Consider the following 26,135-nt stretch of genomic DNA (forward strand, 5'->3'; position numbering starts at 1 on the left):
TGCCAGTTTTATAAAAGAGATCTATTAAACTAGATAGCTTAATGAAGGGAACTTAACAGCAAATGGACATTCAGTTTATTGTTAATTCAGTCTGGTGGTTCATGTCTCCATGTGTACTTAGATCATTACATTACTTAAAATTTATTTAAATTTCTCCCTATAATAGTATATCCTTTTTGTTTATTATTTCACTACTTTGAGTCATAGCTAAAACTCACCCTTTCACAGGAATTATATGGAAAATTCATTCCTGGAGCGCTCTTGGTGCTCATTCATTATATTTTAGATACTAGAAGGAAACAAATTCTAAGGACAACTGCACTGTACAGATAAAATGCAGTTTTATTCTTTAGTGTTTCTATGCAGCAAATGTATCTCTGCTGTGTGCTAATAAGTGCATATTTTCATTACTTTTCTAAAGGACTTAGTAGGATCATATTAATAAGAGCAATAAGAGGATTCTACTAAAATGTGTAATTCTTCATATATTACTTTTTTTCTACTAATCTCTCCCTTCAAAGAGACTCTCTCTCTGCCTCCCTTTCTTGCTCACTCGCTCTCTCTCTCTCTTTCCTGTCTCTCAACTTTTTACATTAGGTGAGTATTTGAAATCCAATCTTCACTTTCTTTAATTTGGAGTATCAAGACATATTGATTGTAGCTAGTGATAACATTTGTGTTTTAATGTTAAAATTTCTAATTTGAAATTAATACCCTTGAGATGCTGCAGGGACAGCATACAACCTTGAATTTATGAAATGTGGTTTCTTTAACAATAGTGTACATGAATGCAAATAACCCATACAGCAAAGACATAATAGTAAATAAAATGCAATAATGTAGAATGTGAATACAAATGCAGGTACCAGAGACCCTGGCCCATGATAGATTTATAACAATATTTTCTTCTACTTTTTTTTTTTTTAAGATTTTATTTATTTGTTTGACAGAGATCACAAGTAGGCAGAAAAGCAGGCAGAGAGAAGGAGAAGAAAGCTCCCTGCTGACCAGAGGGTCTGATGTGGGGCTCAATCCCAGGACCCTGAGATCATGACCTGAGCTGAAGGCAGAGGCTTAACCCTCTGAGCCACCCAGGCACCCCTTTTGGTGGTTTTGTATTGGTGTTATGAAGACTCCTATTTTCCTAAAGGCAAATAGCGATCTGTACTTTCCTTCATTCTATTTGCAATGTACTGTACACTTTACTTTGTTTAGGAAAAGAAAATGTTTTCCTCTTCAAGTTAATGAATTTGAGCTAGACCTGGTAAATCCTCTGTGGAACAGATAAGGCTCCAAAGAGAAGGCTATGTTTAATCTGAGCTTGAAAGAGCTATTGAAAATTAATCAGGTCTTTAAAAAAAAAGAGATTTTATTTATTTATTTATTTATTTGAGAGAGAGAGAATGGGATGGGGAGGAGCAAGACGGGAAGGGAGGGAGAAATAATCTCAAGAAGACTCCGTGCCAAGCCTGGTGCTGGACTCAGGGCTGGATTTCATGACTTTGAGATGACAACCTGAGCTAAAACCAAGAGTCAGATGCTTCAGCTACTGAGCCATCCAGGTACCCCTCAAAGACTTTGAATGAAAGCTATATAGTTGTATTTCATTTTCAAAGATGATTTTGATTGAACATGAATAATGGTTTCTGGGTGGCTTAATTGTTAAGCGTCTGCCTTTGGCTCAGGTCATGATCTCAGGGTCCTGGAATCGAGTCCCTCATCAGGCTCCCTGCTCAGCGGAGAGCCTGCTTTTCCCCCTCCTACTCCCCTGCTTGTGTTCTCTCTCTCTCTCTCTCTTTCCCTCTCTCTGTCAAATAAATAAATAAAATCTTAAAAAAATGGTTTCTAATAGTAAAAACTTGAAGTAGGGAAATCTGGCTGTAATCTCTGGCTTCATTCCAACTGAGGCTTCATTCCCACTACACTGGGGAAGCTAGTGTAGATGAGAAGAGGAGGATAGCTTGAACAGTATTAAGTTAGCAGAACCAGCAGGACAAGATCACTACTGTGTATTGGATGGACAGGGAAAGGGATAAGAGGATGACTTTCTTGTTTCTTGTCTGGGTGATTCACTGGATTGTGGTGTAATCACTGAAATAGGAAATAACAGTAAAAAAATTTTAATGTTTCTCTCTGGGGTGTGTGTGTGTGTGTGTGTGTGTGTGTGTGTGTGTGTGTGTTTGGGAGGACATTATGCACTCCATTATAAATTATTGAGCTTGAGGTATTAGAGACATCTAGATAAAATCGCCTAGTAGGCAGTTAGGAATATGAACTCGATTTTAGAAAAAGTATCTGAATTTGAGGTTTTAAAAACAGTCAAACTGTGAGTAGTTAAAACCACTGGGTATTGGTAAAATTATCCATCTATTCACTCATTAACCATGAATGCAATACACATATAAAAAGGGCATATTACATATCTGTTATGGTGCTAAGGCAGTGAATAATAAGTTATCAATGTCTTTGGAGTGAGCATTTACACAGTAAGAAAAAAGTATAATTGGGTATTTATGGTATATTTATTATGAACCAGACAGAGTTCTACCTGCTTTAAAAACATTGCTCCTTATAATCTTCAAAATAATCCTATGAGGTAGGTACTATGCTCATTTTACAGTAAAAGAAATAGGAAAATTGAATAGATGGAAAATTTACCTAATGTTACACATCTAATGAATCTCCAGATCTCATCATCTTTTTTTTTTTAAAAGATTTTATTTATTTATTTGACAGAGAGCTCACAAGTAGGCAGAGAGGCAGGCAGAGAGAGAGGAGAAAGCAGGCTCCCTGCGGAGCAGAGAGCCCGATGCGGGGCTCGATCCGAGGACCCTGAGATCATGACCTGAGCCGAAGGCAGCAGCTTAATCCACTGAGCCACCCAGGCGCCCCTCTCATCATCTTTTGAATGTTGTTTGAATCTTCTTGCTAGAATATTTCCTTAACTGGGTTTTTGTACAGGAGGGAAAATTAAAACAGATGATACCAATATATCAAAAAAACATGTAGTATTGTGAGGAGAGAAATATTACAGGTAGCCATAAAAATTGCTGCTATTGTTAAATACATTTAATTTGGAAATAGCCTGAACGAGATTCTGGGGAGAATAATTTGAAATGTGGATTATCTATCCCAAGACCTTTTTGCATTTTTCCCGTGGCATCAGGGACCTTCATGTATCACTTTACTCTGGGTATACATTCTCAGGTTTGAAGTTGATATAAAGTGATAACTGCAAAAACAGGTAACTTTAATCATAAAGGCATGCTGTTGAAAATGATTATTGGTGTAAGATCACATCAGAGTGCATTTTTTGCCTCATAGAATATGTGGAGTAATTTTGTTATTCAACATAGAATCATTATTGATTAATTTATTGGAGGTCTTCAGTCTGTTTTGTTTTTTAATTAACAAAGTGTAGTTGACATACAATGCTATGTTAATTTCAGGTGTACAACATAGTTCTACACATCATTCAGTGCTCATCACCATAAATATTGTCACCGTTTGCCACCATACAACACTATTACAATATTATTGACTATATTCCCCATGCTGTACTTTTCATCTTCATGACTTATTTTTCTTATAACTGGAAGTACCTCTTAATACCTTTCCTTCAACCTAGCTCCCCTCTGGCAGACACCAGTTTGTTCTCTATGTTTGGGAGTCTGTTTGGCTTTTAGTTATTTTGTTTATTTTATTTTATTTAGATTACACAAATGAGTGAAATTCAATGGTATTTGTCTTTCTCTGTCTGACATATTTTTGTATTTCATTTAGCATAATATCCTTTAGGTCCATCCATGTTATCACAGATGGCAAGATTTCATTCATTTTTATGACTGGTTAATATTATGTATGTATGTATACACACACACACACACACACACACACACACCCCTCACATCTTCTTTATTCATTCACCTATAGATGATACTTAGGTTGGTTCCATATCTTGGCTATTGCAAATAATGCTACAACAAACAGAGGGGTGTATATATCTTTTTGAATTAGTGTTTTCATTTTTAGGTAAATACCCAGTAGAGCAATTAAGATCATAGGGTATTCTATTTTTAATTTTTTGAGGAACCTCCATACTGTTTTCCATAGTGGCTGCACCGATTTGCCTTTCTTCCAACAGTACACAGGTTTTCCTTTTTACCACATCCTCACCAAAACTTGTTATTTCTTCTCCTTATGATTTTAGCCTATATGACAGGTGTGAGGTGATATTTCATTATACTTTTGATTTGCTTTTGATGGTTAGTGATATGGAACATTTTTGTTGTGTTGGCCATCTGTATGTCTTCTTTGGAAAAAGGTTTACTCAGGTCCTCTGCCCATTTTTCTCTAATGAATTATTTATTCATGTGAGGGAGAGAGAGATTGAGCAGAGGGAGGGGCATAAGGAGAGGACGAGAACCCCAAACAGAATCCCCACTGAGCAAGGTGCTTGATGCAAGGCTTGATCCCACAATGCTGAGATCATGACTTAAGTCAAATCAAGAATTGTATGCTCAATCAACTGAGCCAGTTGGGGTACCCACTTGGGATCCCTGCCCATTTTTAACCAGTTTATTATTATTTTTTGGGGGGTGTAGGGTTGTATAAGTCCTTTACATATTTGGAATATTAATGTATGGATATTGTATGGGATATATTATTTGCAAATATATTCCCCCATTAAGTGGGTTGCCTTTTTGTTTTGTTGCTGGTTTCCTTTGCTGTGCCAAAAGTTTTTACTTTGATATTGTCCCAATAGTTTATTTTAGTTTTTGTTCCTTTTGCCTAAAAAGACACATCTATAAATATATTGCTAAGGCTAATATCCAAAAGATTACTGCCTGGTTTGTTTTTGTTTTGTCTTGTTTTTTAGGAGTTTTGTGGTTTCAGTTTCATATTTAGGTCTCTTAGTCCCTTTTGAGTTTTTTTGTATGTAAAAAGTGGTACAGTTTAATTCTTTTAGGTGTAGTTGTGTAGTTTTCTCAACAACATTTATTGAAAAAAACAATCTCTTCCTTATTGGATATTCTTGTCTCCTTTATTGAAAATTGATTCACCATATAAGCATGAATTTATTTCTAGGCTCTCTATCCTGCTATTTTGATTACTATAGCTTTGTAATATATCTTGAAGTCTGGGACTGTGATACCTCCAATTTTGTTCTTTCTCAAGATTGCTTCGGCTATTTGAGGTCTGTTGTGGTTTCCTACAATTTTGATGATTATTTGTTACAGGTCTGTGAAAAATACTATTAGGAATTGCATTGAATCTATAGAATTATTTATGTAGTATGAACATTTTAACATTATTAATTCTTTCAGTCCATGAACATGCTACCTCTTTCCATTTGTTTGTGTCATCTTCAGTCTCTTTTATCAACATCTTATAGTTTTCAGAGCACAAGTCTTTCACCTCTTTGGTTAATTTTGTTCCTAGATATTTTATTAATTGTGATGCAACTGTAAATGGATAATTTCTCAGATGTGGGAATAGTGACATAAAATTTATTCACTTTTTAAATTTAATATACATTGCCAAATAGTTCTCTGTAGAGGTTGGAATAATTAACACTTTAAAAACATTGCATGGGAGTATTTGTTTACCTATACTCATGTCAGATCTCTGTGTAAATAACTGTGATCTTATTAATCTGCTAAGTGTAAATAGTATTAAATATAATTTTTATTTACATTCTGTTCGTGATTAAAAAAGTAAACAACCTTTCATAAGTTTAACAATCACTGACATTTGCCCATTTTTCTACTGTTGTGTTTGTTAATTTGTTCTATTAAAGTGTTAAATAAATGGGTATATGTTGTATGAGTTGTAACTATTTCTCAGGCATTTGGCTGTTAATTGTGATTTTTTTTTCTTCTAAATTTGTTTTTTAAGTTCTTGAATTTATTTAAAAAATGGCCTTTCTAGTTAGTTTCAAAATAAAAATAAAGCCTCTTGATGACAATGTTTTTATTTTTTAAATTATTCCATCTTTTTCTAGTACTTTAATAGATCATTCTGTATCATTAAATTCTGTATCCATTTCCTTTTATCACTATAGCTTTAAAATAAATATTAAAAACTATTAGGTCTAGTGCATAATAATTCTGTCATCTTTTCCCAAAATGTTTATGGAATATCTTTGTTGATTATAGCTTGTTTATTTAACCAGATGAACTTTATTTATTTATTTTTTTTGAAGAGAATTTTTTATTACATTTATGTACAGAAAATTCAACAGCTCACACTTAGCCCAGTTTGGTGGCCAGTTCCTTAGCCTTTGCCTTTTCCAGCTTGGCAAGGTGAGCCGCCAACTTTGGACCCAGGTTGTTGCCTCCCCAGTGACAATGGATCTCATCATATCTGTCATTACAACTGGTCCTGATAGCTTCTATCAGCTGGCCAGAGCTTTTTTGTCTTCCAGGTTGAACTGTGTAAAGATGACACAGCGCAGGACTTCCTGGGGACCAGACACCCCGGCTTGGCCTTCCCATTGATAATGCAGCAGGGAACCATCACCTTAAGACACAGAACATGCAGGAAGACAATCAGCTTAAGGGGATCCGCATCATGTGCAATCACTACCACCTGAGCTTTCTTGTTTTCCACCAGGGTGGTAACAGTATTAACTAACCCCAGCTCAAAAGACAGGTACCCTCTTAGTGGGGACATGCCCTTTGCCAGAAGCTTTCTTCTTAACCTGGGGCAACAATCTCTGCTTTTTCTCTTGCTTGGTCTCTGGTCCATGTTTGTGGGCCAGCTTAAGCACTTGAGTAGCTGTTTGGCAATCCAAGACCTGGGTGAACTGGTTTATTATGGGAGGCACTTGTAGATGTGTACAGAGAAAATAGCTCTTTGCCACTGCAGCCAGATAGCAAGCCATTTGACAAATCTGGTGAGGTCCTTCTTAGGCTGAATGTCCTCTCCTATGCCAAAATTCTTGGGCCTTTTCTCAAACAAGGGACTGGCCTCCTTCTTGGCCTCTTGCTTCTTGACAACATCAGGAGCCATGGCCGTCTTCTTCTCCATAGCCTTCTTTCCTTTTGGCATCTTGAATGGCTGGAAGAGAGAGAAAGCAACTGTATGAACTTCAGAATCAGCTTTCTCCCCCTCTTAAAAAAACATTTTATCATTTTCCTGTTATTACATAGTAAATTTTCTAACTTTTTATTATTTGTATATTGGAAGGATATTGCCTTTAGTAGATTAACTTTGTGCCTGCTTTCTTTTTTGAATTATCTTATTTTTAAAAGTTTTTAGAGTCTCTTGGATTATCTAAATATAAAATAATTGAAAATAAATGAAAAAATTATAATTTTACAGATTTATAGCCAGTGCTATGACTATCATTTTGTTCTCTTTTTAAATTGCATTAGCGTTTACCACCTCAAAAATGTTAAATAACAGTAATGATAGTAGACATCTTTTATCTTTAATATGAGTGTTTCCATTGTACAGTTATGAATATGGGCCTCACAGTAAGCTTTAATATCTAGCTTTAAAAATTCTTCCTCAGTAAACTTTTCAAAAGATCTTTATAATTTCCTACTTATCTATTTGTCATTCTGACCTATAAAAAGTAGTATTCAATCAAATCCAACTAGTGATCTTTTTTGGAGTTGCATTAAATATGTCTATTAATTTGTGAAACAATTCACTTTTAACAATAACACCTTGTTATTGTTTTTCTTCCCCATGATTGTTTCTCCATTTATTCAGGGGTTATTTCAAGCTACTCAATGAAACTGTGGGAATTGTGTGTGTACGTGTATGTATTTGTGGCTTGCTTTGTTCTTCATCTATTCTTTCTTATAGTTGAGATACTATTGGTGTTTGAGACACTCTTCACTTCTGTTTCCAATTACTTTAATGTGTAGGAAAAGTATAGACTTTGTAAATTTATCATGTTCTCAAGCATCTTACTGAATCATCTATTAATTCAAGTATCCTTTTATGATTGCATATAAACATATTTTTATGTCTTCTTTTTCAATATTTATACTTTTAGGCACTTACTGAAGTAATTAGAAATAATAGAACATTGTTGTTTTTGTAGTGGTAACAGGCATCCTTGTTTAATTCCTGATTTTAATAGAAGTTGATTTTGTTCATCAATATATAATGTTGGCTATTGTATTTTGTTAAAGCATCTTTATAGGCCTGTTTTGCTTATAGTCCTGTTTTGCTTCGTAATTTTTTCCCTCAAATAGCTGCTGTGTATGTGCAATGAATACAACAAATAACAATTTCTTGCCTTACGGACTTTACATTCTGAAAGGAGAGGATGCAGATAATGATAATGACTGTGATGATGATAATAATAGTAACACCCACCGAACAATAGCAACAGTAGCAGTGACAGAAACAGTAATTATATAATATGAAATAAAGTGATGATTGTTATAGGAAAAATAATTTTGTATAGGGGGATAGAGTGTGTTTGAAGGGCTGCTGTAGGTTTAAGTAAGGCCCTCAATAACAAAGTGATCTCTGAGTTAAGAACTGAAGGAAAAGAAGGAGCTAACAATGCAGCTATCAAAAACAGCCAAGACCAGGAAGTAAATCTAAGGTTCTGAAACCAGGAGAAAGTTGGCATGTTTGAGGAACAGCGTGCCTGGGCAGAACAGTATGTCTAGTGTTGAGTAAATGAGGGAGAGAAAAGACTGAGATCAGTAACATAAATTTGGGGAACAGATTAGGTAGAGCATGAATGGAATGACTTCAAGAAAGAATGAGTGAGAGGAAGGAAATTGTTGACAATAAATTCAAATAAGTATTTTGTGGGTTATTGCCATAATAGGGAAGGAGAAGAAAGGAGAGAAATAGTGTAAGCTGGAAAAAAATGGAAAAAAGAGAACCTACTATTTTTTTTTAAAGATTTTATTTATTTATTTGACAGAGAGAGATCACAAGTAGACAGAGAGGCAGGCAGAGAGAGAGAGAGGGAAGCAGGCTCCCTGCTGAGCAGAGAGACCAATACGGGACTTGATCCCAGGACCCTGAGATCATGACCTGAGCCGAAGGCAGCGGCTTAACCCACTGAGCCACCCAGGCGCCCTGAGAACCTACTATTTTTTTTTAAAGTGAAGAAATAGTGATATATGGACACATTGCTAGGAAAAATCCTGTGACGTGTGATGATTCAAAATGATATAGGCAAGAAATAGAGGTCCTGCTGGCACCATGTCAGAGAGCAGACCAGAAGATAGAGGTTCCTGTACACAATGGGGGAGTTGTACTCTCCCAGTGACAGATAGTTCAAGCATCGTAACACAAAAGTAAACTGTGAATATAGATACAGGTAGATGAGTAGATCTGGTGGTGGTAGAAATCTACTTCAAATTGCTTCTATTTACTTTGCAAAATAAGAAACTGGGAGCAAGTATAGGAAGTGAAACAATAGAGGTTTGAGACAGAGGGGTATCAAATAGAAATCTGAGGTAATATATCTCAAATTACCTGTGATGGAGGACTAGATTCTTTTTTTGTTTGTTTTGATTTCTAATACATGGTGACATACTTTTGAAAACTACAATAAAATTATTCAAAAAATTAAAACATAAATAGATATTAAATACAAATCCAATTAAAAATATTAATCAGACATAAAATTACTGTCAAATTGTAACCAAATTGATGTGAGTTCACTCCTTGATGAATCAGAAACTACACTAGGTTGAGTGGTCGTACAAAGAAAATTTTATTTGCAGCAAATGAGATCACAGGGAATGGCTTCCGAAGCCATGACTCCTGGAGTAAGGGAATCCTTTCATTTAGGGTTAGGGTGAATATTTAGATAGAGAAGCCTTTTCATAGTATGTAGAGGTGGACATATGGTCATGCATGTGCCTTAAGGAAACATGTTTATATGTATATTGTATATTATGTAAATGAGGCTAGCATTCCTCCTTGGGCTTAGATTTTAGTTTTATAATGAGGTAAAGGTGTTCATCCGTTCTTCCAGTGGTCACTCCGTGGTCGTTCTGGGCAGGCATCAGTCAGGGGTTAAGCTCCAACTGGTCTGGGTGGTCTGCTCTAACTGAAGGTCTGTCAAGGCAATTTGTTATCACTTGAAGGGAGAGGGGCAATTTTGCTTTCCATCTTCCTGAGTAGGAGATAAACTAGAAAAAACAGTGTAAGGAAAAATGTGGGACAAAGTTCAGGGAGTACAAGCAGGTGGGCAATAAAGGTCAGGTCTTGGGGGTCTAGTTGATGACCAAATTGCTACAAAATATCCCAAATGTTTTCTTTTAACTCTAGTACGTATCTTATACTCGGTTAGCAAATCTTTCATGTGCTGTCTATAGGCCAGGGGCGATGTTTTAAATAGCACTGATCTGCACAAGTAGGAGAAAGTAACCAAAGAAATATAATTGCTGTCGTTCCTGAGATTATGATCATAGATGTAAAAATGAGACTATTAGGAAGGAAAAAAAATACTTTTTCCGTCTACCCTTAAAGGTGTTTGGGGCTCTATGACAAAAGACAGATTAACAACAGAAAAACAGAAGTTTATTAACGTGTATGTCTCATATACACATGAGAGGAACTCAGTGACGAATAACTGCAGGTTGGTTAAAAGCTGGGGTTGCGGTGTGCCTGGGTGGTTCAGTCAGTTAAGCATCTGCCTATGGGTCAGGTCATGATCCCAGGGTCCTGGGATCGAGCCCCACGTCAGACTCCCTCCTCAGTGGGAAGCCTGCTTCTCCCTCTCTGCCTGCCTGCCACCACCCCTGCTTGTGCTCTCTCTGTCAAATATATTAATTAGTTAAAAACAACAACAACTGGGGCTTATATAACATTTTAGCAATAAAACAATGCATTTTTAGGGAAGTGATAAGACAAAGTAAAAGACCTTGAGTCTCAGAGGCAGCATATTGTAGGAAGGCAAATATATGGTAACTAATACAAGATAAGAGCTAGTTAGTAAAGTTTGTTATGTAGAGTCCTCTGGTGCCATCTCTCCCAGGGCTGATAAAGTTCTAAAGTCTCCTGGGATTAAATTTTGTCCTTCCCAGTAGAGAAGGGCAGGTAGACACCTTTGCAAATTTAGCTCCAGGTTCTAGGCAAACAGGAAGAAGGCAGAGAAATTTCCTTGTTTCTATTTATTCTTAATAGGCTTCAGCTCAAAATAACCTTATGCCAAAGTGGCATAATTTGGAGTGGCATATTTTGCTAGCCTGTACTATTTAGCATGATTTTGGAGGGTTTTTTTTTTTTTTCCTTCCAACCATATTCACCTGTGTGGGTACAGGTATAGAGTTGCACTACTGAAACACAAACAGAAACAGAAGTTGAGGGTGTATTCAGTGGATTAAATAAATGATTGTCATAGGATTTAAACTGGTTATAAAAGGAAGAAAGGACACAGGGGAGGTAAGGGCAGGACAGCTGAAAATGGATTAATGATCTAAAGGGTTAAAGGCTTGTGGGGTAAGGTACTAAAGTAAGTGAGGTGGAAGGATGAGAAATTCTATTCAAGGAATGGGATACTGGAAATTAAAAGTGTAGAGAAATTACATATTTTGGTAATGGCAAGTTTAGACTATAATCATGAGTGTGGCTGACTGAGGTATGAGGGAGAACATGATAATTTGAGGAGAAAAAGCCAAGGATCCAAGAGCTTAGCATATTGGAAAAATCATCTTCATTTGTGTTAAAATCATAAAGCATTAAGCAGGAGTTACTTTGGACAACTGGTAAGGATGGAATAAGAAATTTCAAGGACATTCCTGACCTGAGTCAGGAAAGAAACACAATGAGTAAATGAATAATGTCATCAGAGGACCCAGGATCAAAGGGCAGGTGCTTTCAGGGATGGAAAAGGGAAAATTACCTGGAAAATGCAGTGAGCTTCAAAACCTCCAGACTCAAATAGTAAGCAGGAGAAGAAGGGTGTGAATAGAAAACAGCTATCAGTTGGAAAAGCTCAGGGGAGTGTCCTCAAGGCACTGTCCTCAAGGGAGAATCAGGTTTCAGGCAGAATGAAAATGCTGAAATGAATGTGCGGAGGCTGAAAGTGCCAAGAATTTTATTGATGACAGACATTGCATTTTAAATGCTTAGTAGAGGGTTTTCCTGGATTCAGATAGGGTCCGAAAAAAGGTATGGGCAGAATCTTACCGGCTTAGAGCCTAGGTTTGTGAAACTTGATCTTCTTATAGAGATTCCTGACCTAAACAGTGATAAAGTTCATAGAGAACATTTCTATATATACATCAGTATTCAACTAGCTTCACTGTTCTATTTTTTTTTTCCTTCACATACATGGAATGGGGTTCTCTTATTTATTAGGTATATCCTATGTACTAGACACAATATCAGTGCAGGACACAGTATCCCTGGGTTGTTACACAGGAGCCAGTTCATAGTTAGAAATCAGGAAAAAAAAAAGTGTATGTCCTCATTGTGCAAGCACAAATCAGTGGAGAAAGTAATAGATAAGTTAAAGCACAATTCTGGCTTCAGAATAAAAGAATGTCCACAAAAAGAAGACCTAAGCCAAGAACAAAATAATGACCAGCAATATAAGCCATGAGTTTTGAAGTGCACTTCCTTCCTTCTCCTTCTGTGTTTTTTTTCCATCTAGATATTTCAAGCTTCTAGAATAACCTTCCCATGCATAGGCTCACCTCTCCTTGTTAACCATCTATGCACTGCTGTAACTGTGCTTATGTCCTAGTCTCAATACATAACATTTTCAAGGAAGAGGAAAGAGAAATGAGCCATGACTCTTTAGTCTTCAAACCCTGCTGGTTTGAGGAGGTCCGTGTAGCAATTTGCTTATAACATAATTGTTCAGGTATTTTCATTCCTTTTCATAACTTTTAAGCTAATTGGGTTTTCTTCAAGGAAGATTATTCACCCGGGCATTCACATGTTTTTCATGCTTTCTCATTCTCTAGATACTTTGATTTAAATATATTTCTTTCACTGCTATTTTATTTCTTAAAAAATCATTTCCCCTTTTCCTTTCCATATCCCTAATTTTGTTATTTTCTCAAGCACCCAGCTGGTGATCATGACAAATATATTTTGATTTTCCAGCTCAGTAGACTTAGAACCCAGAAAGGGAGAAGTGAAAGATTAGTGGTGCAGAAAACAAATACTACTGATTTTGTAATCCTGTATATATGTATACAATCCCTCCCTACAACCCTTCTGAAAATGTGTCTAGCAATAAAAATAGAAACAACATGGGCACTTTCCCTATGTATTAAATTAGCAGAGCTGTTTTTAAATGTCCTGCAAGATATGGAGAAGTGTAGCTCAATATAAGGTTGATAGGTACATTTTGTGCCTTTTAATTGGTTCTTTCAGGTATTTGTTCCTGTCTTTTTCATTTGTCCCTTCACCTCTTCAATCATGTAATAGGGTTTCTTCATCCCAGGCTAAACAATATGAAAATTAGATAAGCTGGGATCATTAGATAAGCTAAAAGGCATAGAAGTAGGTAAGTGTTATCACAAAGTAATGTTTTAATGCAATGAAAAGGATGGTCTTGGAATTATAAAACTGGGTATAAAAACTAAAGGAAAGTGGAATATCATAGAACAGCTTCACAAGGAGAAATTAACAAGCTAGATACCTTAAAGGACAGAGAAATACTATATTCTGTCTTCTATTTGTTTGAGTTTCTTAAAAGCGTTCAACTACAACTTTTGTGAGCAGTATATCATTTTGGTATATAAAAACCACAAAATACACAAAGAAGCTGAGTGAGATAATGTGGTGCTTCCCAGTTAACTGTTAGACGTTGTAGAATTGACCTGAGATTTCATATACCCGAAGGGAGAAGAGGAAGAAGAACTTCCAGCTATTATAATTATCCCAGGCACAGAGGGAGAAAGAAGGAAGGGAATGGAAAAGAGAAAAAACAAGTAAAATAGACATTTATGAACAGGTATCAGTGACCTTAGAAATCAGACAAGAACGATACATACATGTTCTTAAATTGGGTGAGATCACCAAGCTATATATTATCTTACTGACCAGTTTAGCTCTTTCTTTGCTACCAACATCTATTTATGCTTTCATTTCATATTTTATGAAATTTTTGTTTCATTTCTAAAAAGCGAGACTTTAAATGGAAAACTAAATTAACTAATGAATAAATGTGCTTTAATTGCTTTCTCTATCCCTCTGTCCTTCTGCCCCTCCATTCCTCCCTCCCTCTCCCTTCCTCTTTTTCTCTCGTCCAGTTATTTTCTGTTAAAAAAAGAAGGTTTTTGTTTGTTTGTTTGTTTTTTGTTTGTTTGTCATTTCCTTCTTAAAAGAGCTAAGAATTTACTCTATTAGTTTTAGGACTAATCCCGACTGAGACATGACACATGAGATTTGCCAAATAACTAGGATATGTATCTGTTTCCTACTCAAACTTCTTCCTCTCCTTTTTCTTTATTTCAAATAAGAAAATGTAGGGGTGGGGCGCCTGGGTGGCTCAGTGGGTTAAAGCCTCTGCCTTCGGCTCAGGTCATGATCCCAGGCAGAGAGCCTGCTTCCTTCCTCTCTGCCTGCCTCTCTGCCTACTTGTGATCTCTGTCTGTCAAATAAATAAATAAATAAAATCTTAAAAAAAAAAAAGAAAAGAAAAGAAAAGAAAATGTAGGGGTGAGAGGCCCAGGGTGGGCTGCCCTAAAGTGCCACTTCGGCATAGAGACCATTTTGAATTGAAAGAGATAAAAAAGAAAACAACAACAACAACAACAATAAAACACACAAACCAAAAAAATCCTGTCAGATGCAGGGAAGTTTCTCTGCCTCCCCCATAACTGCATAAATTTATCCTGGAAAGGAGAGCCTGCAACAGGAAGAGAAGTATTAACAGAGGCCCCTTAAGCAAAAGAGCTCATCTGCAAAATAGAACAATCTTATTTTTCCAAACATCTCCTTTTCTCTTCTTGCTAGTCAGCTTTCTCCCCATTGTATCTTCAGGTCCTACTACTTCTCTTATCTCATACTTCACTTTGTCTCATTGTCTTTGGAATGTCTTGTCTATGTGGATTGCCTCACCCCCACCACCACTCTGTGCATACACCCGTTAAATTTGATTTTCTGCTGTTAATCTGTCTCATGTAAATTTGATTCTTAGTCCAGCTAGAGGAACTATAAGACAGAGGAAGGAAGGTCTTCCTCCCAATGAAAGGATTTAAGAAGGGACTAGAGAAGAACAAAAAACGGTTTAGGTAAAAGGAGGCTAGAAAATTATAAGAAAAAGTAGTTAGTTGCTAGTTCCAAGATATGTAACAATTGGAAGTAAACTATTGGTTTGGAACATGTTTTAATTGGCTAATGAAGCTATTATTTTTTGTAAAGAAGGTAGTTTTAAGGATTAATTATTGTATTTAGACAGAAGTATACGAATACCTCACAAAGAAAACATGACTCAAAATTTGATCATTAGATGTTGTAATTGTTTATATCAGAGAGCTTATTCAGAAAGAGTAATAGTTAAAAACTATTATAGAAGAGCGTTTTAAAACATATACATAAGAAAAACGTTTAGAATATCTATTACTAATCTAACTAGAGACAAGATACATAGATGATAAAACGTTTGAAATAGTTAACAGAACTATCAGTTGCATACGCATATTTAACATTTCTGTTTTTTTAAAAAAACAAAGCTGGCACTTTAAAAGTTACTAAAGAAAACACAATCACTGGGCGCCTGGGTGGCTCAGTGGGTTAAGCGCTGCCTTCGGCTCAGGTCATGATCTCGGGGTCCTGGGATCGAGTCCCGCATCGGGCTCTCTGCTCAGCAGGGAGCCTGCTTCCCTCTCTCTCTCTCTGCCTGCCTCTCTATCTACTTGTGATCTCTCTCTGTCAAATAAATAAGTAAAATCTTTAAAAAAAAAAAAAGAAAAAAAAGAAAACACAATCACCATCTGGTGGCAAAGCAAGAAAATGTTATTTTAAGGTATTTACTTTCTTTGACTGTATTCTAATTATAAGTTGTCAAGTGATATAATTCTTTCTGAGACAGAGGTTTAGATGGGATGATGTTATAAATCCTTTAGATATGGTCTATGTTATCTTTGAAAAATCCAATTTATAACAGGCTTTATAGATGCTTTTAAACAAGGCATTGTTTGTTTTTTCAATATTTACTCATTTATATTGGGGGAGGTGGGGACAGAGGGAGAGGAAGAGAGTTTTAAGCAGACTGTGCTGAGCATGGAGACTGCCTTGGGATCACCCTGGGGCTCTTCCTGGGGCTTCTCAGGACCTATCTCAGGACCCTGAGATAACAGCCTCCACTGAAACCAAGAGTCTGATGCTTAACCTACTAGGCCATTCAGGTTCCCCTAAATAAGGCATAGTTTAACACTCCCTGTGGATTATTGCTTTTAAATCTGACAATAACTGTGAAGTTTTACTCTTCCTGTTTCCATTTCACAGATGAAGAAACTGAGATTTACGAGATTTAATACCTTGCCAATATCTCATAGCTGATAAACAGCATTATTTGATTTGATTTGATTTGATTCCAAACCAACTCTGTTTCTTTCAAGGGCTTGTGCTCTCTAAAACATTTAACTTGTTTAACTCAGAAGCTAATCCTGAAAAAGTCCCAATAAAGCAATTAACATCATATTTCCCTCTTTGTTACAAGCTACTAGGTCAAAATCCCAGTGTACAATCATGGTGGACTCTATAATGTGAAGTTAATTAAGGGGCACCTTAATTAATATCTGATATTTTCTGATTATAACTACTTATTCTGAAGCCCTGTCTGGATTCTCAGAGGTTGGCCTAGACTAATGAAGCAGAGTGAGTAAAGTAAAATAAAACAATTATTCTCTGTCTGAAGAAGGGATTGTCTTGGTTTCACATTTCCTTCATTTCAGAGACAAGAGCAAAATGATGAACCCACTTTAGAATCATAAAATTATAAAACTTTAGAGTTAAAAGTAAAAACAACAGAAATCGTCTAGATAATTATGACAACTTATGCCAGTTTCATCTTATTACTTAATTTAAACCATATAGCTTTTTAGAGTTTACAAAATATGTCATAAAAGATTTATCATTTCATAATCATATGGCACTCAAGGTAGGAAATGTTGAGTTGAAATATGCCCTTTGTGTAGGTTAAAAATGGTCAAATATGGTCAATTTCATGTTTCAACCTAGATATGACACTCAGAGTGAATTCAGACATAAAAAAAAAAAAAATACAAAGATCTGTATAAGTAGTGTATAGCCATCAAGTTCACTTTCAAAAGGCACAAACCAAAGTCCCATGCCCAAAGCCTTTTCCATTAGATTCTCAAAACAGAAAAAAAAAAAAAAAAAAGAAGAAGAAGAAGCAGCAAAATCTACCTCTTTCATTGAGGGTTTGATTACAAGAAGCCAGTATTTGGTATAAATTGCTTTAATCCATATATTGACTTCTTTAAAAATTTTCAGTGGTGGAATCTACTGGTCTTCAGAGAATTAAACAGCCTGGTTTTCTAGAAAGTCTAATAGTGTATGGAGAACTGTAATAAGTGAAAAGTGCCAGTGTTAAGAGCATACTTCTAAATAATTGAGTATTTTCTCTCTGCTGTTGTTATTGTTGCTGTTGTTGCTTTAAATAAGTAAACTTTCCCCCTCTTCATATCATGAAAAGTATTTCCTGGTGATTATGTTCCATAAAACAAAGTTATGATTATTATGGATCTACAGTCTGATAGATATCCATTTGCTTATTGAAATGGATATGTAAGGCCCTCCTTAGTCCTAGACTATATTGTATTCATCTCAGTAGGCCCTGCTCCGTAAGCACAGTACTTTTTATATAGTAGACACTTAATGGCTTTCTGGTATTAAATTATATTGAAAAAAAAAAATGAAAGGTCTTTTGGATTTAACGTTGAAAGGTGTTCTTGGGTCTTTAATATCTTAACAGGATATGCATAAATTACTTTTTGATTTATTACTTTAGATTTCTCCAGGACAGTTTACTTTTCCTTTGCAATTAAAGTACTTTGATGCAGTCATCCTCAGACTATGACAGAGTATATTCATGGATATGGCATACTTGACTCAGTCCTTTGGGAAGAGGATGAAATAATCTCTCAAGTGTCAGTGTGAATCTACACTCTGCTCTCTCACTTTATAAAGAGAATATGTCTGCCATCGTATTTTTAATTGAATGCTCCTAGAATATCTAACAAATGTTTTGAAAGATTATACATAATGACCTCAAAATAAAATGTATAGAAAGACCCTGTAGGGGTAGATTCCGTTCCCGGGATTTGGAAAAGCCCTCAGGCCTGCCTTTTTCTTTTTCGATTTAGAGGGCCCAGTTTCTCTTTTAGAACAAATGAGTGAAAGAACTTACAGATGATTTTAACAGTTCACAAATGTGTTGCCTGGTTTTGACAAGGGCATCCGTAATATCTTAAAACTATGTTAAAGATGGAGCATTTAGCAACCCAGGAAGACAATGACTATAAAACACAAAATTAACTCATCAAGTTACTGTAATTTTCTTTCCCTTTGTCTCCAGCTGATTAGTGCAAATTAACCGCCAGAGCAGTTAGCATGCAATATGGAAATCTTTGATATCTGCTGAGAAGGCAGACTTTTTTTTTTTAACTACATCTATATAAAATTCCAGAATTCCCTACAGACATTGTTCTACTGTGATTATTAATATTGCTTTGAACTTTAAGGAAAAGTTTTGTGCTTGAGTTTTTGAAAATTTCTAATCTTAATTTGTTAAAAACGGATTTACAATCTTTATAAATTCCTATATAGAAATTACACAATTTTATTTTAAAGAGAGAGAGAAAAGAAAATGAGATGCTTAGGTACCTCATCTCTTACATGGAGGTAATAAATATCTCACTGGATTATTATAAGAGTAAAAATTCAATAGTATATATTTTCAAATTTTAAAGATAGTTTGAACCACACTGTATTTAGTGTATTTTTAAACTATTTTTGTTAAGCACATAGAATTGGATTAGTGAAATATGCTACTTATTTCAATCTCTTCACTCAGAAAGGAGATATTTAGGAAAATTTCTTTGGTTACATTCTATAGTCCTTATAGAGACTATATAGATATATAGAGAAAACTTAACAAACATGTGAATTACTATACCAAAAAAGGTCAGCTCTTGACTATTTGAAAAAGAATAATGTATTATGTTAACAAGGTAGTTTAAAAGGGCATCAGTCATGGAAAAGAAACATTTCATATACCTGCTAAGAAGTCATCTGATTTTTGGGGAAGTGCATCTAGGACAGATAATAGTTATTTGGCAGTGCGATATGATTATCGAAACTACCTAAAACTAAAAATCAAGAGGGTATTTTCCCCTCTTTAGCTATGGAATAGTTGGCAGCTCTTTCGGGGAGAAAAAAAAATATTTGATACAAACCACATTCAGTGTATTTGAATCCTCAAATCCTTAAGTTTTATTTATGGATGCATTAAAAAAATCCCATTTGTACACAGTTTCTGTACATAGTAATTAATTAGTAATTAATGCATTCATTTAGCAGAAAGTTTTGATCAAGGATCACCAGGTTCTAGACTTTTGTGTTGGGAATTGAGCACTGAACTAGGATAGTCTGGTTCCTGTACTCAAGTAACTATGCAGGAAGGAAGGCATACAAAAGGAAGAATTTTATGAATGATACCATCAAGAAAAGCCTGAAGTTATTTTTCTTAAGATTTTACTTATTAATTTATCAGAGAAAGAGAGAGAGAGAGAGCACAAGTGGGGGAAGCAGTAGGCAGAGGGAGAAGCAGGCTCCCCACTAAGCGGGGAGGACTCGATCCCAGGACACTGGGATCATGGCCTGAGCCGGAGGCAGATGCTTAACTGACTGAGCCACCCAGGGGTCCCTGAACTTGTTTTTGTAATTCAAACCAGAACCTTATTTTTACTTTAAAACATAGTGACAACCAGTCCGCAATAGCCATAGTATAAAAAGAGCCCAGATGTCCATTGACAGATGAATGGATAAAGAAGATGTTTTATATATATATATATATATATGTACACACACACACACGAATATTATGCAGCCATCAAAAAATAGAAATGACATTTGCAATGACATGGGTGGAACTAGAAGATATTATGATAAGTGAAATAAGTCAACAGAGAAAGGCAATTATCATAGCATCTCACTCATATGTGGAATTTAAGGAATAAGGCAGAGAATCACAGAAGAGATGGAAAAATGAAATAACATGAAACCAGGAGGGAGATAAACCATAGGAGACTCTTAATCATAAGAAACAAACTGAGGGTTGCTGGAGCGGAGTGGGGTGGAGAGATGTGTAAACTGGTTGATGGACATGAGGGAGGATATATATTATAATGAGCACTTGGTACTATGTAAGACTGATGAATCACAGACCTACACCCTGAAACCAATAATAATTATATGTTAATTTAAGAAAGAAAGAAAGAAAGGAGTGGATGCACTTCAAAAACATGAAGATAACAATTTGAAAATGGATCTTTAGGGTTAAAAACATTCACAGGACTCAGCACCCAAGAAACTCTTCCTGCAACTTCTTTTCCAGGCACTACTCTTTCCCACCCCAAAGGGGCAACTTTACACTGATTTCAAACTTAAAAAATTAGTTCTGGAATCAAACAAAACAAAACGTAGTGACAGCCAAATTCTGTTTTAGAGAAAAATAACATATTTCAAGAACATGTCCCATGCCAGGAACTAGCCCACTGCCTCAGTGTTTCTTACCCTTGTGTAATTTGGGGAGCTTGATCAAAAAGGATACTATCTTGGCACTATTTAAGCCTATTGGCTTATTATCTTCTGAGATAACCTAGGAATCCATATGTTGAACAAGAACCTAGAGACTTCTTTTTAAATTAGTTAATTCAAGAAATGCTAGTATATTTTAGAAACTGTGATTTATTTAGCTATTTATGTTTTTGTGTCTTTATTTGGTGGGATGGCATAGCAAATTAATTAATTCAGTGAAATTCATCTTGAAAGCCAGAAGCTTGAATTTCTAAGGCTGACATCTACAGAAATCCAATATTTCCTGTCATTTGGAATAAGCCTATTTCAATCTTATTTGGAACCCTACTATATAATAACCCTTCTTCAATTTTATCTTTTCAACGATATCTTCTGATACTCAGGTGTTTTAAATGTGTTCACATGTTCAGAACTTAACAGTAAAGTTAGGGATCACTATATGCCTGAGGAAAGAAATCAGTGAGGTAGTCTAATATGTTAGTCTCATGATAAAATCAAACCGTGATATTTTTAAACCTCCATTTCTTCTGTGATTCCTTTCTCATTCTCTTTGCTTTTCCTCACTCTTTATTAAATTGCTTGAAGTTAAAACTACTTACCATCTGTCTTTTACTATCTGATACGATTTGATTTTAAAACATTTTTAAAAGATCACATTACAACAAGTGTTTTAAAACAAACCTACTAAAAGTAACACAAAATATGAAGAACTGTCTCCTTCAAACACATCTAAAATCTGTTTCCTTTGAATTACAAAAAAAAAGAAGTAAAAAATGTGTAATTATTATTCTATAGGGACCATTTTATCTTTCTGTCCATAAAATAGATGAAATTACTTAAGTTATATTGATTTGGAGTTGGGAAAGGGATAGCTGAAAAAAGGCCAATAATAAAATGAAAATGTACTTTAATCATTCCTAGTTTTGCATGTCCTCTTTAGTAATAATCTAGAAAAAGGATCACTGAAAATTTTAATAAAAACTGTTAGAAATATGAACCAGAGATATAAACATGAGTGGACAGCTTAATGTTAAGTATAAGCCAACAAGCTTATATAAGTGAGCAAAGAATAACAAAATGATTTACAGTATTGAAAATGGACCACCTCATAAAATATGCAATCAAGGGAATAATCAATGCATGGTAAGAACATGGAAATAGAGTGTGTATATAGTATGAAATTGCCATTCTTTATTGGGCAAAGTGATTTTATTTTTGTCAAGTTGGGATATTAGAAAAATCGCTGAATTTATGATTAAAAAATCATTGTCATGGTTACTAGTTCTGTTCCTCCCTGTGGTAACTTGAGGAAATCATGGAAATTTTCCAGGCCTCAATTTACTCTACTATGAAAAAGAAGATTATACCAGTTTACATGCTACTTTCTAAGGAGCTCTAGGACCTTGTAGAAGTTCTTTAGGAGATGTTGGGAATATGGTGAGCCTGTGGAATTATTAATTAAATTGTGGGGACCTAGGCATGTAATAAATAACTGGAGCAATCTTATCTAAAATTTAAAAATTTAAGCAAGTGATGAGAATTATATTCAATTAGAAGGCTCATAATGCAATTATCTGGATAATTCAGCTTCCCCATCAAATTGAACTAAATTGTCTAGGTATGTTAACAGAATTGATTTTAAAAAAGGAAGAAACATTGATTATTAGTTTCAATTCATTGTGAATATAAAGTAAAAACTCATTTTAATTCAATTTCCATATTTAATGTGATACATTTATCTATCTTATATAGAAATATATAAATTTATATATAAAGTGCACATATGTAAATATATAAATACAAATTATATAAATATAAAATATATAAATTTATATATAAGTATAAATTTATCCCAACCCCCACTCCCAGCTGCCATCAGTTTGTTTCAAGAGATTAAGAGTCTCTTATGATTTGTCTCTCTCCCGATCCCATCTTCTTTCATATTTTCCCTCTCTACCCCCCCATGACCTGGCCCTGCCTTTCAAATTCCTCATATAAGAGAGATCATATGATAATTCTCTTTCTCTGATTGACTTATTTCGCTTAGCATGATACCCTCTGTTTCCATCCACATCATTGCAAATGGCAAGATTTCATTTCTTTTGATGGCTACATAGTATTTCATTGTAAATATATACCACTTTTTCTTTATCCATTCATCTGTTCATGGACATCTAGGTTATTTCCATAGTTTGACTATTGTGGACATTGCTGCTATAAACATCGGGTGCAAGTGCCCCTTTGGATCACAACATTTGTATCTTTAGGATAAATATCCAATAGTGCGATTGTTAGGTCATACAGTAGCTCTATTTCAATTTTTTGAGGAACCTCCATGCTATTTTCCAGAGTGGTTGCACCAGCTTGCATTCCCACCAACAGTGTAGGAGGGTTCCCCTTTCTCCACATCCTCACCAACATCTGTCATTTTATGACTTGTTAATTTTAGCCATTCTGACTGGTGCGAGGTGGTATCTCATTGTGGTTTTGATTTGTATTTCCCTGACACTGAGTGATGTGGAGCACTTTTACCTGTGTCTGTTAACCATCTGGATATCTTCTTGCAGAAATGTCTGTTCATATCCTCTGCCCACTTCTTGATTAGATTATTTTTTCTTTGGGTGTTGAATTTGATAAGTTCTTTATGGATTTTGGATACTAGCCCTTTATCTGTTATGTCACTTGGCGAATGTCTTCTCTCATTCTGTCAGTTGTCTTTTGGTTTTGTTGACTGTTTCCCTTGCTGTGCAAAAGCTTTGAATCTTGATGACATCCCAATAGTTCATTTTTGCCCTTGGTTCCTTTGCCTTTGGAAATGTTTCTAGGAAGCAGTTGTTGCAGCTAAGGTTGAAGAGGTTGCTGCCTTTGTTCTCCTCAGGATTTTAATGGATTCCTATCTCACATTGAGGCCTTTCATCATTTTGAGTCTATTTTTGCATGTGGTATAAGGAAATAGTCCAGTTTCATTCTTCTGCACGTGGCTGTCCAGTTTTCCCAACATCATTTGTTGAAGAGACTATCTTTTTTCCGTTGGACATTCTTTCTGGCTTTGTCAAAGTATAGTCGACCACAGAGTTGAAGGTACATTTTTGGGCTCTCTTATCTGTTCCATTGATCTATGTGTCTGTTTTTGTGTCAGTACCAAACTATCTTGATGATTGCACCTTTGTAATAGAGCTTGAATTCTGGAATTGTGATGCTGTCAACTTTGGTTTCCTTTTCCAACATTCCTTTGGCTATTCAGAGTATTTTCTGGTTCCATATAAATTTTAGGATTATTTATTCATTTATTTGAGAAAAATTGATGGTATTTTGATAGGGCTTGCATTAAATGTGTAGATTGCTTTAGGTAGCATAGACATTTTTGCAATATTTGTTTTCTAATCCATGAGCATGGAGCATTTTCCCATTTCTTTGTGTCTTCCTCATTTTTTTTTTTTTAAGATTTTATTTACTTGACACAGAGACAGAGATCACAAGTAGGCTGAGAGGCAGGCAGAGGAAGAGGGGAAACCAGACACCCTGCTGAGCAGAGAGCCTGATGTGGGGCTCAATCCCAGGACCCTGAGACCAAGATCTGAACCGAAGGCAGACTTAACCCCCTGAGTCACCCAAGCACCCCAATTTCTTTCATGAGTACTTTATAGTTTTCCGAGTACAGATTCTTTGGCTCTTTGGTTAGGATTATTACTAGATATCTAATTGTTTTGGGTGCAACTGTAAATGGATCGACTCCTTAATTTCTCTTTCTTCTGTCTTTTTTGTGTATAGAAATGCAACTGATTTCTGTCCATTGATTTTATATCCTGACACTTTACTGAATTCCTGTATGAGTTCTAGCAGTTTTGGAGTGGAGTCATTGGGGTTTTCCACATGAAGTATCATATCATCCACAAAAAGAGTTTGACTTCTTCTTTGCTGATTCTGATACATTTATTTTCTTTTTGTTGTCTTTTTATTGGGGTTAGGACTTCTAGTGCTATGTTGAATAGCAGTGGTGAGAGAAGTCATCCCTGCTCTGTTCCAAATCTTAGGGGAAAAGCGCTCAGTTTTTCCCTCCCCATTAAGAATGACATTTTCTGTGGGTTTTTCATAGATGACTTTTATGATATTGAGGTATGTCCCCTTGATTCCTACACTGTGAAGAGTTTTGGTCAAGAAAGGATGTTGTACTTTGTCAAATTTTTTTTCATCATCTATTGAGAGTATCATATAGTTCTTGTTCTTTCTTTTATTAATGTACTGTATCACATTGATTGATTTGCAGATGTTGAACCAACCTTGCAGCCCAGGAATAAATCCCACTCGGTCATAGTGAATAATCCTTTTAATGTACTGTTGGATCCTATTGGCTAGTATTTTGGTGAGAATTTTCGCATCTGTGTTCATCAAGGATATTGGTCTGTAATTCTTTTTGATTGGGGTCTTTATCTGGTTTTGGGATCTAGGTAATGCTGGCCTCATAAAATGAGTTTGGAAGTTTTACTTCCATTTCTATTTTTTGGAACAGTTTCAGGAGAATAGGTATTAATTCTTCTTTAAATGCTTGGTAGAATTCCCCTGGGAAGCCACCTGGCCCTGGGCTCTTGTTTCTTGGGAGGTTTTGATGACTGCTTCAATCTCCTTACTGGTTATGGATCTGTTCAGGTTTTCTATTTCTTCCTATTTCAGTTTTGGTAGTTTATAGTCTCTCAAATTTGTTGGCATATAGTTGCTCATAATATGTTCTTATAATTGCTTGGTGTTGGTTATGATCTCTCTTCTTTCATTCATGATTTTATTTATTTGGGTTCTTTCTCTTTGCTTTGTGATAAGTCTGGCCAGGGGTTTATCAATCTTATTAATTCTTTCAAAGAATTAGCACTTGGTTTCATTGGTTTGTTCTACTGTTCTTTTGCTTTCTATGTTATTGATTTCTCCTCTGATCTTTATTATTTCTCTTCTGCTGGTGTTAAGCTTTCTTTGCTGTTCTTTCTCCAGCTCCTTTTGGTGTAGGGTTATGTTGTGTACTTGAGACCTTTCTTGTTTCTTGAGAAAGGCTTGTATCACTATCTACTTTCCTCATGGGACCACCTTTGTTGTGTCCTGAAGATTTTGAACAGTTGTCTTTTCATTTTTATTTGTTTCCGTGAATTTTTTAAATTCTTCTTTTATTTCCTGGTTGACCCATTAATTCTTTGGTAGGTTGCTCTTTAGCCTGCATGTAATTGAGTTCTTTTCTACTTTCCTCTTGTGGTTGAGTTCTAGTTTCAAAGCATGTGGTCTGAAAATATGCAGGGAATAATCCCAATCTGTTGGTACCAATTAAGACCAGATTTGTGACCCTGGTGTGTGATCTCTTCTGGAGAATGTTACATGTGTTCTAGAGGAGAATATGTATTCTGTTGTGTTGT

General features: G+C 35.5%; 1 protein-coding gene and 1 pseudogene across 1 annotated transcript in view; one reads left to right on the plus strand and one right to left on the minus strand.

Moving 5' to 3' along the window:
- LRP1B (LDL receptor related protein 1B) overlaps positions 1–26,135 on the plus strand; it is a 2,013,404-nt gene that overhangs the window by 1,050,487 nt on the left and 936,782 nt on the right. The gene's annotated exons all lie outside the window — the stretch shown is intronic.
- LOC123950959 lies at positions 6,252–7,059 on the minus strand (annotated as a pseudogene).

Source organism: Meles meles, chromosome 9 (genome assembly GCF_922984935.1).
Source record: "Meles meles chromosome 9, mMelMel3.1 paternal haplotype, whole genome shotgun sequence".
NCBI classification, from domain to species: domain Eukaryota; kingdom Metazoa; phylum Chordata; class Mammalia; order Carnivora; family Mustelidae; genus Meles; species Meles meles.